The following is a 14945-nucleotide window of genomic DNA, read 5'->3' as shown; positions in this document are numbered from 1 at the left end:
ATTTGCCGGTTGTGGAGCATGGCGTTGTGTGTTGTGCTAAGAGGAACTGGCTGAGTTGCCTCTGCCAGTTCCCTTTAACGAATTTTTTTAACGCTTCTTTCGTGGATCGTACCATAATTTCTGCCATTCCGTTCGACGATGGGTGGAACGGCGCCGACGTGACCAGCCTAATACAATTCCTCGTAGCGAAGATCTGAAATTCACGAGAGGTGAATTGAGGTCCATTGTCGGAAACTATGGTGTCAGGTAGGCCGTGTGTTGCGAATATTTTCCGTAAGGCTTGAATAGTGGCTGCGGACGTTGTTTTCCTAAGGGGCGTGACTTCCAGCCACTTGGAATAGCTGTCCACTGCTATTAAGAAACTTTGGCCCTGGATAGGCCCTGCAAAATCTATATGTATACGTGACCAAGGGTTCCTTGTAGTCTCCCATTTATGGATCGGGGCCTGGGGGGGTTCATTCCTGGTCTCCTGACAGGTATAACACCCACCCACATACTTTTCAATTTGTTTATCTATGCTAGGCCACCACACGTAACTTCTAGCCATTGCTTTCATTTTTACAATTCCAGGGTGCCCTTCATGTAAAATGTGTAATGTTTGGTCTATGTTTTCCTCTGGTATGATGACCCTATTTCCCCATAGCAGGCATCCTCTATGTGTTGAAATCTCGTTTTTCCTATTATAATAAGGTTGGAATTTGGGTTGTGGGTTTTGAGCTGGCCACCCTGTTGTGGCCCATTTGAGGACTCTGGCAAGTATTTTATCTTTTGCTGAATTATTAGCTATAATGTTTGCAGTCAGGGGGCATTCAGGAAGTTGAGAGATTGCTAAAATTTGGCTGGCTGGGGCTGGATCTGAGTCCCTGGTTTGTATGGGCAGTCTGCTGAGGCAGTCAGCATGTCCCAATTCCTTACCTGGTTTATGTATTAGTTGATAAGAATAGGCTGCTAAGAACGTTGACCATCTTAAGATTCTCGGAGAGAGAATTTGTGGTGTAATTTTATTCCAAGTAAATATGCCTAGCAGGGGTTTGTGATCTGTAAATATCGTAAATGGTCTTCCATACAGATAATCATGAAATTTTTTGACCCCTGCTACTATCGCTAGGGCTTCCCTGTCAATTTGTGCATAGTTTCTTTCAGCTTTGGTCAGAGTGCGAGAATAGAAGGCTATGGGTCTTTGTGTGCCATCCTTGAATAGGTGACTTAAGACTGCCCCAATTCCGTAGGGAGAGGCATCGCAAGCGATGCATATTGGGGTGTCTTCTCTGAAAAGGGTGATGGTTGAGCTTTGACAGATAATCTTTTTTAACGATTGGAAACTATTTTCATGTTCCTTGGTCCAGGACCAAGTTGTACCCTTGTCAAGGAGCCTATGGAGAGGCTCTGCAATAGTGGCTTTGTGGGGAATGAAAGCATGGTAAAAGTTTAACAGTCCCAAAAAGGATTGAAGCTCTTGCTTATTCCTAGGGCTGGGTGCGGTTTGAATAGCCCTTAGTTTCTCAGAGGTGGGGTGGATGCCCTGGCTATCGATTTTATACCCTAGGAATTCTGTAGAAGTGACTCCAATGGAGCACTTTTCCCGCTTAAGTTTGAGACCGGCTTCTCTGAGCCGGCTCAGCACAGCTGACAACCTGTCAGCTAAACTAGCTTCATTTTCTCCGGCGATGAGAACATCGTCGAAATAGGGGCAGACCCCGGGTATTCCCTTCAGGGTCTTTTCCATGATACCCTGGAAGATACCCGGGGCTGCAGATATGCCGAATTGAAGCCTCTTAACTTTAAAAGCACCGCGGTGGGTGACAATAGTTTGCGCTTCCGCGGTGTCGTCTGTGACAGGCAGTTGTAAATACGCCTGCGTGAGGTCAAGCTTGGCGAAAATGGTGCCAGAGCGGATGGAAGCAAATACGTCCCTTACCGCTGGCACCGGGTAAGCATGGGGGCTGAGGGCTAGGTTGACTGTCGCCTTATAGTCAGCGCATACTCTCACTTCGCCATTAGGTTTGATTGGGGTGACAATAGGGGTCTCCCAGGTTCCCCCATCTGTTGGCTCAAGCACCCCTAGACTCACGAGTCGGTCAAGCTCGTTTTCAATTTTTTCTTTGAGGGCAAAGGGTACCCTCCTAGCTCTTATTTTAATTGGTTGGATTGCTGGATTTAATTGCAGGGAAATGGGGGAACCTGTATATTTCCCTAAAGTGCCATCGAAAACGTCGGCGTACTTTTCGCAAACGGCTTCCAGGCTGGGTGTTTGAATGGTATTAACCCCTGATAAGGCGATGCCTAGTGGAGTGAACCAGTTAAGCCCTATCAAGTTGGTACGGTTCCCTGGCGTAACTAAAACCTCCAGGGGACCTTTGAACCCCTTATACTGTACAAGGACCTTGGCTTTCCCTTCCAACGGAATAGGGGTTTTCTGGAAGTCTGCAAGGTGAACCTGAGTTTGTTTCAGGGGAATTTGTCTTCGGCCTTTCTGACAGATCTCCTGATAGGTTGTTAGCGAAATTAAGGAGACCGCTGACCCTGAATCCACCTCCATGTGGCAAGGCACCCCCTGAATTCTGACCCAGACCTTAACCTTGGAACTTATGCAGTTTACCCTATCGATTGTCTCAACCCGGTTGCCTGGTGGGGTTTCCCTGTTGGCCTGGGCAGCCGGCCTACCTGGGGGGTTTGCCTCCACCTCATTGACGTTGTCCCGGCCCTTGCTGCGGCACACCGGCTTGATGTGGCCAGTCTTCCCGCAGTTGTGGCATTTTGCGTTCCTAAAGCGGCAGCTTCCTCGGGCATGGTTGCCCCCGCAGCTGGCACAGGCGGCTCGTTGCACGTAACGCGGGGGTGGCGGTGGAGGGTCCCTGAATCCTCGGCGGTCCGACGTTTTGCCCCTCCTCGGCTGTCGGTGCTCCATCCTGCGCTGTAGGGCTTCTCCATCGGTGAAATCTACCGACTCTCCGCTGTCGCTGAAGGTTGCGCTTTCCTGGTAGACGGTCGCCGGGGTCTCTGGGGTCGTGTTCGTCGGCTTCTTTTTGTGGCTGTGTTCGTATGCCATGATCTCCCTGGTCAGCTCAGCCAGATTCATGTCGGGTTTGGACGTCAGTTTTTTTTGTAGCTTCTCGTCCCTCAGACCGATCACCACCTGGTCTCTGATGCGGTCTTCCAGGTCGGGGAAGCAGCAGTTCCGCGCGGCGTGTCTGACCCCGGCGATGAACTCGTTGGCGGGCTCGTCCTGCCGTTGTTTCTTTTGTGCGAATTGCACCCGCCAGTACAGTTCCGAGCGAGCCGGCATGTAGTACTTGTTCAGCTGGTCCACCAGGTCCGCGTAGGAGACTTCCGTGATGGGCACTGGGCTGAACAGCCCGACGGCTGCGTCGTACACCGGGGGCCCGCTGATGTACAGCAGGGCGGCGGCCTTTGCTCGGTCGTCAGTGATTTTACTGACGAGGAGAAATCCTTCAACTTGGCCGAGGTGTGATTGCCATCTCTCGGGATGGCGGGTATCAAACTCCCTCACACGGCCGAAGTTTGCCATGTCGTCCGGTCCTGGGTTGCTCCGATGGAAGTTAAAACTTCCGTGTCAGCTCTTGCCGGGAACTCTCTTCCTCGGCCGTGACTTCAGCTCCGGAGCGATCCCACCTTCGTCGCCAGTGAAGTAGCCAAAGGACCGCTCGGGACGACAGGCTAGTTAACAACAAGTTTATTTAGAGCAAGACAACATTGAATGACTTGTTCGGCTTTTATAGCCGGCAGCTGGTCGCGAGGACCAATCAGAAGTGTTTGTTTTGGCGCCGTGTCAGATGGGGACCAATCAGCGTTGTCTTCTTCTGACAGCTCCGGCTTTCGCGTGGTGTGGTGTTTTGACAGCCGCGAGCTGTCAGTGGTTGCGCCTGCGCTGTGCGGTGGACGCTTTGACAGCTCAGGCTTCTTCACGGTCCGGAGTTTGACAGCCGCGAGCTGTCAGTGGAGGCGCCTGCGCAGTGCGGGGAACTTTGACAGCTGTCAAAGTTCCCGCGTGTATTCCTGTCAAGCGGCTTTACTTATATACTTTGACGATGCCCTAATATTTGTACTTGTTAACATATATACACTTCCATTGAAAGAATGTTTACATATACAATACAACTCTAATGGCAGAAAGTGAAGAAGAATTAAAGAGCCTCTTGTTGCAGGTGAAGAAGGAGAGTGCAAAACTTGGGTTGAAACTGAACATTAAGAAAACCAAGATCATACCATCCGGCCCTCTCAATTCCTGGCAAATAGATGGGGAAGAAATGGAGGTAGTGACAGGTTTTATTTTCCTGGGCTCTGAGATCACTGCAAATGGGGACTGTAGCCAAGAAATTAAAAGACGCTTGCTCCTCAGGAGGAAAGCCATGGCAAATCTAGACAGCACACTAAAAAGCAGAGACATCAGCCTGTCAACAAAAGTGCGTATAGTCAAGGCTATGGTCTTCCCAGTTGCAATGTATGGCAGTGAAAGCTGGACCATAAGAAAGGCTGAGCGCCAAAGAATTGAGGCCTTTGAACTCTGGTGCTGGAGAAGACTCCTGCAAGTCCCTTGGACTGCAAGGCTATCAAACCGGTCAGTCCTAGAGGAGATCAACCCTGACTGCTCTTTAGAAGGCCAGATCCTGAAGCTAAAACTCAAATACTTTGGCCACCTAATGAGAAGGAAGGACTCACTGGAGAAGAGCCTAATGCTGGGAAAGATTGAGGGCAAGAGAAGAAGGGGACGACAGAGAATGAGGTGGCTGGATGGAGTCACTGAAACAGTAGGTGTGAGCTTAAATGGACTCCAGAAGATGGTAGAGGACAGGAAGGCCTGGAGGAACATTGTCCATAGGGTCGCGATGGGTCGGACATGACTTTGCAACTAACAACAACAACAACCGTAAATATGTCCTTATGTCATTAGCAACAGTATCTAACTCCTTTATCTGGTATTCCCCTCTTTTTCAATTGTTATTTATTTTTTTCAAATATCAGATTCTCTCAATGATTGTTGGCTTTTGTATTGTATTCAAAATATCTACACAGTTCAAACATCTATTAAAAATGAAAATTTCAACTCATTTTCAAAATGACTTTAGGTACAAACGGGACATACAATAAGGATTTTGATGAGAGAAATCCAGAAATATCCATAGGACTGTATACCATATATACAGCAATTCAAAGGTAAAATTATGTGGTATCATAAAGGAAATAGCAATTTCCAGGTAAGAATGGCTCCAACAACTTGGTATGTGGTAAAGTCACATTTCTGAACAGGTGAGGTTCTCTATAAAAATATAATAATCTGCTTACTACTGAGTCATAGTATTGGTCCATCTAGCTCAGTATTGTTTTGTCTGATTGGCTTTAGCTTTTAGGGTGACCTTTAACAAAACCTCTTCTAATTTCTATCAATTTTTCCAGGGATGCTAAAGACCTAAATGGAATTTTCTGTGGAAAGGCATGAACAATTCTTCTAGTAAACTGTGACCCTGCCCTAGCAAAACTAAAATAAAGGCCTTGGACTTTGCAAACCCAGATGTCATGGGGTCCTTTGGTTTGTGGCCATGCTCAGGGAAATGAAATGACACAACAGATGCCTAGAGCCCAACTGGAGGAAGATGTGGGATGAAGCTAACTGAGCGCTGGTACAAACCTTTGTTAGGACATATCTTGTGACAGTAAGAGGCAAAGCATACTTGCTTCTCCATTCTTATTGCATTCACAGATAGATAGCCAGCAGCTATTTTGCAGGGGGGGAGTTTACCATATAGCAGGGGTAGGCAACCTCGGCTCTTTTATGACTCATGGACTTCAACTCCCAGCTGACTCAGGAATTCTGGGAGTTGAAGTCCATGAGTCATAAAAGAGCCGAGGTTGCCTACCCCTGCCATATAGGGTCACTGTGAGACTATTCTAGGCATCTAGTGTTCAATTTTGTATGGAGGTGGACTCTGCTGGGTTGCTCACACTCACACTCACCCATGTCTTAGTCACCTCCAGTTTGGGTTAGTACATTACAATCTACATTGGGTTTTCTTTGAAGACCATCTGGAAGTTGCAACTGGTCCAAAATGCAATGGCACACACTATTTTGGGTTTCCCATAGTTCACCCAAGCAACAACATCATTGCATGAGCTGCAATGGCTTTCAGCTACTTTCTGGATGCAATTCAAGTGCTCATTATCACCTTTCAAGCACTATATGATACAAAGTCAGGTTATTTGTAGGTCCACCTGTCTCTGTAGATATTTGCCTGCTTTACTAGGTGATATAGGATGGGTGTACTCCAGGTCCCCTCCCTTAAATGTTGCCAACTGACAGGATCTCAGAGGCATACCTTCTCAATGGCCACCCCACTCCTTCAGAACAGCTTCCCATAAGAGATCAGAGGGATCCCTATCCTTCTAGCCTTCCTTGGGTCTGCAAAGACCTGATTATTTCCCCCAAGCAGGGTTTAGTAGGAGGATATTTGGGTGGAAAGTTGTGTTTTTAATATATTTTTATGGATTTTTGTGAGGTACCTAGAATCATTGTATGAAATAGGTAGTCATATAAATCCTGTAAATACATGCATATTGATATACACAGAGGATCCTTTAGAAGTGCCCAAAAATGTATGTTTAAACATTTAATTCATAACCAGACTGGCCAAAGATGAAGGAATTCGTGATTTGTTATTTATCAACATTTGAAATATTCCTCCCTTCATTTGTGTAAGCTTAGATAAATGACTGTGGAGATTCAGTCATCCAGGTCATAGTTGTTTCAAATGTGCTTTTTTCTTCAAAAGACAATTAAACTGTTTTTTTCCTTGAGGAAGAAGGAAATGTTTTGCTACTCATCCAAGAAGCTTCATCATTTCTGATGGTGGGGGAGGGGTGGACTTCTTGGATGAGAAGCAAAATGTTCTTCTTCCTCAAGGTCCTGTTGCCTTTTGGGGGAAAAAGCACCTTTGAGTAAGCTTAGGTAGCATTATAAGCTGAGTCTCAGGTATCTTCTCTATGGGATGGAACAGACAATGACATTGTCTGCAGCTCAAAAAAAGGTCTCTCCCAATTTGTCACTCTCCTGGTTATAGCTCTGCTCTCCAATTGGGAGTATATTAGGTCCAGGTAGGAGTAGGTTTCTTTTGTCAAATAGCCTAAGGAGGAACACCCTACAGCAGAATTCCTGACTGAGCTCTCTCAAGGTGGGGTAGTATTGCTGTTTCAGCCTGCCTAAAACTGGGTAGGGCGCCTAGTGGCACAATTCAGCCCATGGTAGAAACAAAAGGATCTAGGAGTTAAAATTCTGAGCAAGGTGTGAAATATGGGGAGACAATGTGCAAGGTCCCACCCAGAATACAAATGTGTACCAAAATATCACGTACTAAACCAAGATTCTGTCATCAGAACAAAGCAGAACAGAACAGAATAACAGAGTTGGAAGGGATTTTAGAGGTCTTCTAGTCCAGCCACCTGCTCAAGCAGGAGACCCTCTACCATTCTAGACAAGTGGCTCTCCTGTCTCTTCTTAAAAGCCTCCAGTGATGGAGCACCCACAATGTTTGAAGGCTAACAGTTTTACGGATTAATTATTCTCACTGTCAGAAAATTTCTCCTTCATTTTAGATTGCTTCTCTCCTTGATTAGTTTCCATCTATTGTTTCTTGTTTGCCTTCTGGTACTTTATAAAATAGGTTGATCCCCTCTTCTTTGTGGCAGCCCCTCAAATGCTGGAATACTGCTATCTTGTCATCCTTAGTCCTTCTTTTCACTAGACTAGACACTCAATTCCCGGAACCATTGTGCATATTAAGCAATTTCAGCCTCCATGCCCCTAATCATTTTTATTGCTGTTCTCAGCAATCTTCCTATACTCTCAAGATCTTTTTTATAATGTGATGACCAAAACTGGATGCAGTATTCTAAGTGTGGTCTTACTAAGGCTTTATAAAGTGGTACTAGTAATTCACATTATATTGATTCTATCCCTTTATTAGTGCAGCTTAGAATTGCATTGGCTTTTTCAGTTGCTGTTGCACACTGCTGGCTCATATTTAAGTGATTGTCCACCAATTACTGCTATTGAGTCGGCCTTCATCTAATCTGTACCTGTACATTTTATTTTTCTTGCCTAAGAGTAAAATCTTACTTTTCTCATGAATAAAGGCAAATATACGTGTCCCAGGATAGTTCTGCAAGATTGAATCTGGGTCAGTCACCGGGACCAGAGGTTTACTTTTCTGAGCTTTCAGACTCATGCTGGAGCCCATCCTCAGAACTTCTCTCTATTAGAATATGTGCTTTAGACTATTCTGTGAGTTGAATTTATATGGTGCCTTCCTATTGGTTATTTGGTGTGTTGGTGGCTGACAATTGGTTATTGTGCTGCCAAGCCCTTATGTTTAAAATAAGGTTATTATACAATATACAGAGATATATAACAGAGATATATAAATAACTTAGAATTCAATCAGAATATAGCTTTTTCAACAAGTCTTGGGGTAGAAATACAGTGACCTGCTTCCTCCTCCTTTCTTGGTAATTTACTACAAATGGCTTTTTAAAGCAAAAATAATAATACAATATCCTCAATGTCATATTTATTCTGACCTGGGAGATAGAGAAAATTACTACATTATCTGCTTACAACAAGGCTGGAATCACACAATTTGCTAACATTGGAAAGTGATGATTAGAAGATGAAAGAGCTCAAATTATTGAATTAATGTATAGACTGAAAATAAGGAAGGTAGAATATACCTTAGCCTTGCACTTCTTTTGGCAAAAATAGCTCCCAAAAGATGCTGTCAGGGGAAACTTCAGTCTCTCAGTGAGATGTTAGAATAAGCATATGCATAAGAAGGTGCTATCGATTACCCAATTTTTGCCTTGAAATCAAATCAAAACCTGATCTGAAATCCATAAAGATTGCAAAACAGATGTCTTTGGGTGGCAAGATATATATTTCAGCTAAATGGTTAAGACTAGATAACAGTTTATGAGGTTGAATGGTTCCCTCTAAAACCTGCCTGTTTCTCTACAAGAAAGTAAATAAATTAACTTTGGACACAGTCCAATAACAGTTTCAGTAAAAATATTTTGCATGGTTTCAGTGTACATGAAGATATTGTCAAGGTAAACTAAAACTCCCTTGTATAGGTGATCATGTAGCACCTGATTAATCAACTGTATAAACACAGCAGGAACCACTTGGAGGCCCAAAGGCATCACTTTGAACTGGAAACTTCTCAAGAGGGAATTGAAGGCTGTCTTCCATTCATCCCCTTCCTTAATCCAGGGGTACATATTTTCCACACTGACAGCATTTAACCCTTTAAAGTCCATGCACAATCTCAAAGACCCATCTTTCTTCTCTTTGAATAACACTGGGGCGTGATTTAGTGGGCTGAATAAACCCTCTGACCAGGTTCTTGTCAATGTATTCTCTCAGTTCCTTCAGAATATTCCATCGTTAATTATGGGGGGTGAGATATTACCCCCCGTAGATAGGGCTCGTAACTTGGGTGTCCTCCTAGATTCACAGCTCTCCTTGGATGATCATATAGGAGCTGTGACTAGGGGGGCTTTCGCTCAGGTTCACCTGGTGCGTCAGTTGCAGCCCTATCTAGACCGGGATGCCTTGCGCACAGTCACTCATGCACTCGTGATCTCCCGTTTGGACTACTACATGGGGCTGCCCTTGAGGACTACTCGGAGGCTCCAGCTGGTGCAGAATGCAGCCTCGCGAGTGGTGGTGGGGGCTTCCCAATACTCCCATGTAACACCTCTACTCCGTGAGCTGCATTGGCTTCCAGTTGCCCTCCGGGTAAGATTCAAGGTGCTGGTTACGACCTATAAAGCCCTAAATGGCATGGGTCCGGGTTACTTACGGCAGTGTTTTTCAACCTTTTTTGGGCAAAGGCACACTTGTTTCATGAAAAAAATCACGAGGCACTCCACCATTAGAAAATGTTAAAAAATTTAACTCTGTGCCTATATTGACTATATATAAAGTAATTCTCTTGAATAGGAATCAAATAAACACAAAGAAGGTATTTTATAATTACTTTATTATGAAATAGTAAGTAAACAGAAATATGAAAAATTATAAAATACTTTATTCAGTGCGCAACCTGGGCCTATTTGGCTGAACACAAAGCTGATATTCTGGCTGGAATCGAAGAAAGACACACACGTAGCTCTTCGTCAACAGCTCTCAGTCTCTCTCTGTATTTAGTTTTTATAGCAATCATGCTTGAAAAGCTCATCTCACACAGATATGTAGTGGAAAATGGGAGCAATGTCAAAATAGCTTTGTTTGCCAGAAGGGGGAACTCCTTGGCAGTATACAACCAAAAACTGTCCAAAGGTAGATCAGCAAATCTTAGCTTGAAACCACGATTTTGTCTCAGTTCAGTTAGTTCCTCCTGCTCCTGCACCATCAAAAACCACACTTTCGATGTCTGCAGACATGTCATTAATACGTCTGGAAATTGTGTTGTCTGAGAGAGGGACTTTGGCTATTTCCTTAGCTGCTTCAGGTCCGAGCATCTCCTCTACAATAGCTTTGCAGGCGGGAAGTATTAATGTCTCTGCCACAGTGTGCAACTTTTTTGACTTGGCAATAAGTTCAGCAACTTGATAGCTAGCTTTAAGAGCTCTTTCATTTACCTTTGTGGTTTTTCTCATGAAAGTTGCCTGTTTCTCCGTGTTTTCACGCAGGCGAACAAAATAGTCCGCATTCTTGTTTTGAAGCGAAGGGTGTTTCGTTTGGAGATGGTGTTTAAGTTTGCTTGGGACTATAGCACTGTTAGCTAGCTTTTCACCACACACCACGCACAGTGGAGTTGGTTTGTTTGCATCTCCGGTGAAAGTAAATCCAAATGAAATATAGCTTTCGCTATATTGCCTTGAGCTAACCATCTTTGCTTTCTTTTGATCCCCACTCATACTTGGGCTCTCATCTGGCTCCAAATTTTGTTCAGAGTCCAGTTCTTTCCTTTTCAAAAACTTGTCCATCACTGCAGTATCTCACTGTCACTCAGTACTTACTGCGCTTGTCTCCTCCAGATAGCCGCTGTCCGTCACACTCAGTACTCTTCTGCGCATGTCTCCATCCAGATCCATCAGTCAGCGCTCTTCTGCTCTTCTGCTCATGTTTCCTCCAAATCCAGATCCATTGGTGCTCTTCTGCTCATCGGCGATCTACTGCGATGTCTGGTGACTCGAGTCGCGACGTCTTCTTCTCTCCGCTGCTGCGCACACTGTGCTCGGGCGGGAAGGAAGTCGGAAGATGATGTCCTACTGTGATAGGTCCAGGCTGGAGTCTGGACCAATCACAGTCCGGACATCAGAAAAGTGGAGGGTGTCCCCCTGAGGAGCGCCAATTGGCGCCCCTGCTGGCCAAGGGCGGAGTCAAAACCCCACCCCCCCATACCCAGGACACAGTCCGGCGCCCGCCTAGTGGGCGAAAATGTGACATTTTTAAAAAAATCTTTCGAATTTTTCAATTTTTCCCATGGCACACCAGGCAACATCTCGCGGCACACTAGTGTGCCGCGGAACAGTGGTTGAAAAACACTGTGATAGACAACCAAAATGGCCAGAGAAAAAGAAGAAAAAGAAGGAAGTCTTATGGAAGGGAGGGGAAGCTGTAGTAGGTGATTCCTCTCTACTAGCAGAAGACAACGAAGCCCAGGATTCTCCTTGGTCCTCAGAAGACAACATGGAAGAGTTGGAAGAGTCGTTAGGAGATAACATGGAAGAGTTGGAAGGGTCCTCAGGAGACAACATGAGTCATTCTTCTCTCCAAGAGCCAGAAGCTGTCAAGATGTATTACAGGCCGTGGGAGGCACATGTTCAACCATATCATGCTCCTATTTCTCAACAAGTCTCATATTTTTCCCCACACCATATTCATGTTCCCAATTCCTGCTACGAGGATGTTGTAGCCAGATGTTACAGGCAAATCAGGAGGGGGCATCATGCAACACAGAGCAGTAGGCTACAAAGGAGAGGAAGTAGGCTTACATGGAGAGAGTTCCTTGACCATTCTCTGGAAGAAGCAGCCAGGTGCCAAACATTTTTTAGAACCCAACTGCTGGACCATTGGTTCTCCGACTGCGAGAGATTCCTCTACCTGCAACATCCTTCATCCTCTAGAGGAAAGAAGAAGACCACAGAAGACCAAGATGTTCAATCTCCCAAGGAGAGTAGAAAGGGCCCCCATCAAAATCAAGACTTTGTAAGGACAGATGTTAAACTTCAGGTCCATCATGAAAGTTGTAGCTTGACCCTGAAGGCAGATAGTGAGGAAGAGGGGAGGATGGAGAGAGTCACCTTTTCCATCGCTAAGGAGCAGAGCATTTTGTCCCTAAAGACCCTGTCCCAAGGCAGCACAGAATGTAAAGACATGAGGATAGATGACTGGGATCAAGGAAGAAGGCTGGAAGTGAAGTGGGAAGATCAGAACAAGGGAGCAGAAGAGTCCTTCAGAAAAGAGATGGGCAGCTGGACATGGGCTAATTCCTCAATAGTGAGACAACCCCCTTTAGCTGAGGACTCTGCCCCTTCCTTGGTGGCCCTCTCAGAAGAAGCAACAGTCATCATCAGTGATCAGCTTTGCAGCGGAGTAGCAGAAGTAGTTGTGGGATCACCTAAAGATCATGGTGTCTTAAAACCAGGTGAAATCTCAGAGGGTAAGGATGTGGTCATCTGGCAGAAAAGGCAGATTCCAGTAGACTTCATGCAAGCAGGAGCTGTGGGGCAGGCGAGTGGGGTCCAACGTCCTCTCCCTAGAGGGATGAGGCCTATCAGCTGTTCACCTGGAAGGCCCCCAAAAGCTAGGAAGAAGAAACAGGTGAAGGTAAGCTGGTCTTCCAAGGAAACACACCAAGAATGTCTTGTCATCAGAAGGCTGGCCTTTGACTCGAAACTCAGCCAGACTTTGGAGGTTCCTAGGCAAGGAGCCAACAAGAGACCTCAAGAACAGAAGTCTTCGGATAGCAAAAAGATGACCATGTTGGGTAACATCCTGGAGAAGAAATTGAACTTGCAACAGGGACTGTTCATTTGGAGGCAGAGCCCCAGACAGAAGGAAGAGGAAGGAAGAGGCCCAAAGAGAGACAAAAGGGAAGGCACAGGAGGACAGGGAGGGAGATCAGCATTATCCACTTCTGTGGACAAGCGGAGCTCCACCCTCACCAGCATCCTGCAGGGGAAGCTCCATCTCTGCAGGAACATCCTAAAAGGAAAGCTCTGCTTCTGGAAGAAAAGCCAGGAACTTTCCAAAACCAGGAGAACTGGGAAATATGGTGGGGTGCAGGGACAAAAATTGGGGACCGTTAAGTAAATTGGCTCTATTCTGCAGTACCTTTTCACCAATAAACCTTTATTTTTGGCAGTGTTGTGTTTAGGGTCTGCAGTGCCTGAAAGAACAAAGAATAAGGTTGGAAGGCACCTTGGAGGGACCTTGGAAGTCCTCTAGTCTAACCTTCTGCTCAAGCAGGAGACCCTATTGTTAGAGATTAAACTTGATTTGGGTGACAATATTATATAATGGAGTAAAAGCACCTTTAAGGAGTTAAACGGCCTAAGGGTGTGGCTGTAATTATTCCACATAAAAGAGAGTTAGATGTTACACGTAGTTGCTCTTGTATATGTGTTTGATGTTAGTGTTTGGATACCTCTTGTTCTCTTGTTTGCTAACTTGATATTTATTCTCTCAAGAATCAACTGCTTGCTACAGTGTATATTGTTTTTGATATTGGTAAGCAGCTTTTGTATTTTGATACTATGTTTTTTATGGACTGACTTTTATGTGCATGATACTGGATTGATACTTGGACTATTTCTTACTGTGTTTCTTTTTGTTGTCTGAGTAAAAATAAGTTATAAAACTCGTGTTAGTGCATTACTGTTTGCCTAAAAGTCCCAGTACAACTTCCACTGTGTATTAATAATTCTCTGTTAAGCAAACCATTTTTTCAACAACATATTCTAACAATGGTTATGGGCCCAGATCCAGTGTGGTGCTGAGGACAGGCACAGTATTGTATTTATATTTCCTAACTGAGTTTTCAAATTCAGACAATGGCACAAGGACTATTCAATCCATTCTGCATTACCCGGCTTAATGGGTCAAACTACGTATCCTGGTCTACACAATGTAGTTTGCTATTACAAAATCAAGGTCTTTGGAAAATAGTCCATAATCCTCCTGATGTAACTGCCTGGGATCCAACTAATGAAGAAGATAACAAGAAGATTGTAGACTTCAATAAAGACAATGATAAGGCTTTATCTATTATTGGGCTAACATTAGGAGACCAACAGCTAGTCCATGTGTGTGGAGAAGAGTCTGCTGCTAAATGTTGGGCTAAGTTGAAAAAGATTTTTGTTCGGGACAGTGTTGGTGCTCATATAAATCTTACCAGAAAGCTATTTAGAGCTAGACTGGAAAAGAATGGCGATATGTTAGCTCACCTTAACTTTATAAAAGCAACTTTGTTGGAACTACAAGAAAAAGAACTTATTTTCTCAGAGCTTCACCAGGTTTACATCATTTTATCATCATTGGATGAGAGCTACGATGCCTTTGTATCGTCCTTGGAGGTTTTGTCCAAAGAAGACCTAACTGTTTCTTCAATAACTGGAAGGTTGTTGGAAGAATCAAGATGTCGTATGGAGAGAAAACAGTTGAGAGAGCCATTGCAACAAGAAATAAAGAAGACTGAATCTGCTTATATTTTAAGGAAATGCTTTAATTGTGGGTTAAAGGGACATATTGCTAAGTTTTGTCAGAATAGTAATTGTCAGAGAAAGGAAAGCCATAGAATGAATAAAAAGCTGATCAATGTAGCTGTAGCTAATAGAACTACTAATAACCACAATTGGTGGGTGGTAGATAGTGGAGCTACACACTGTATTTCAAAAATAAAAAGGGATTTTGAGAATATAAGGTCTAG

The sequence above is a fragment of the Vipera berus genome (genome assembly GCF_964194415.1).
Source record: "Vipera berus genome assembly, chromosome: Z".
NCBI lineage: Eukaryota > Metazoa > Chordata > Lepidosauria > Squamata > Viperidae > Vipera > Vipera berus.
Note: the sequence above shows the minus strand (reverse complement) of the source record.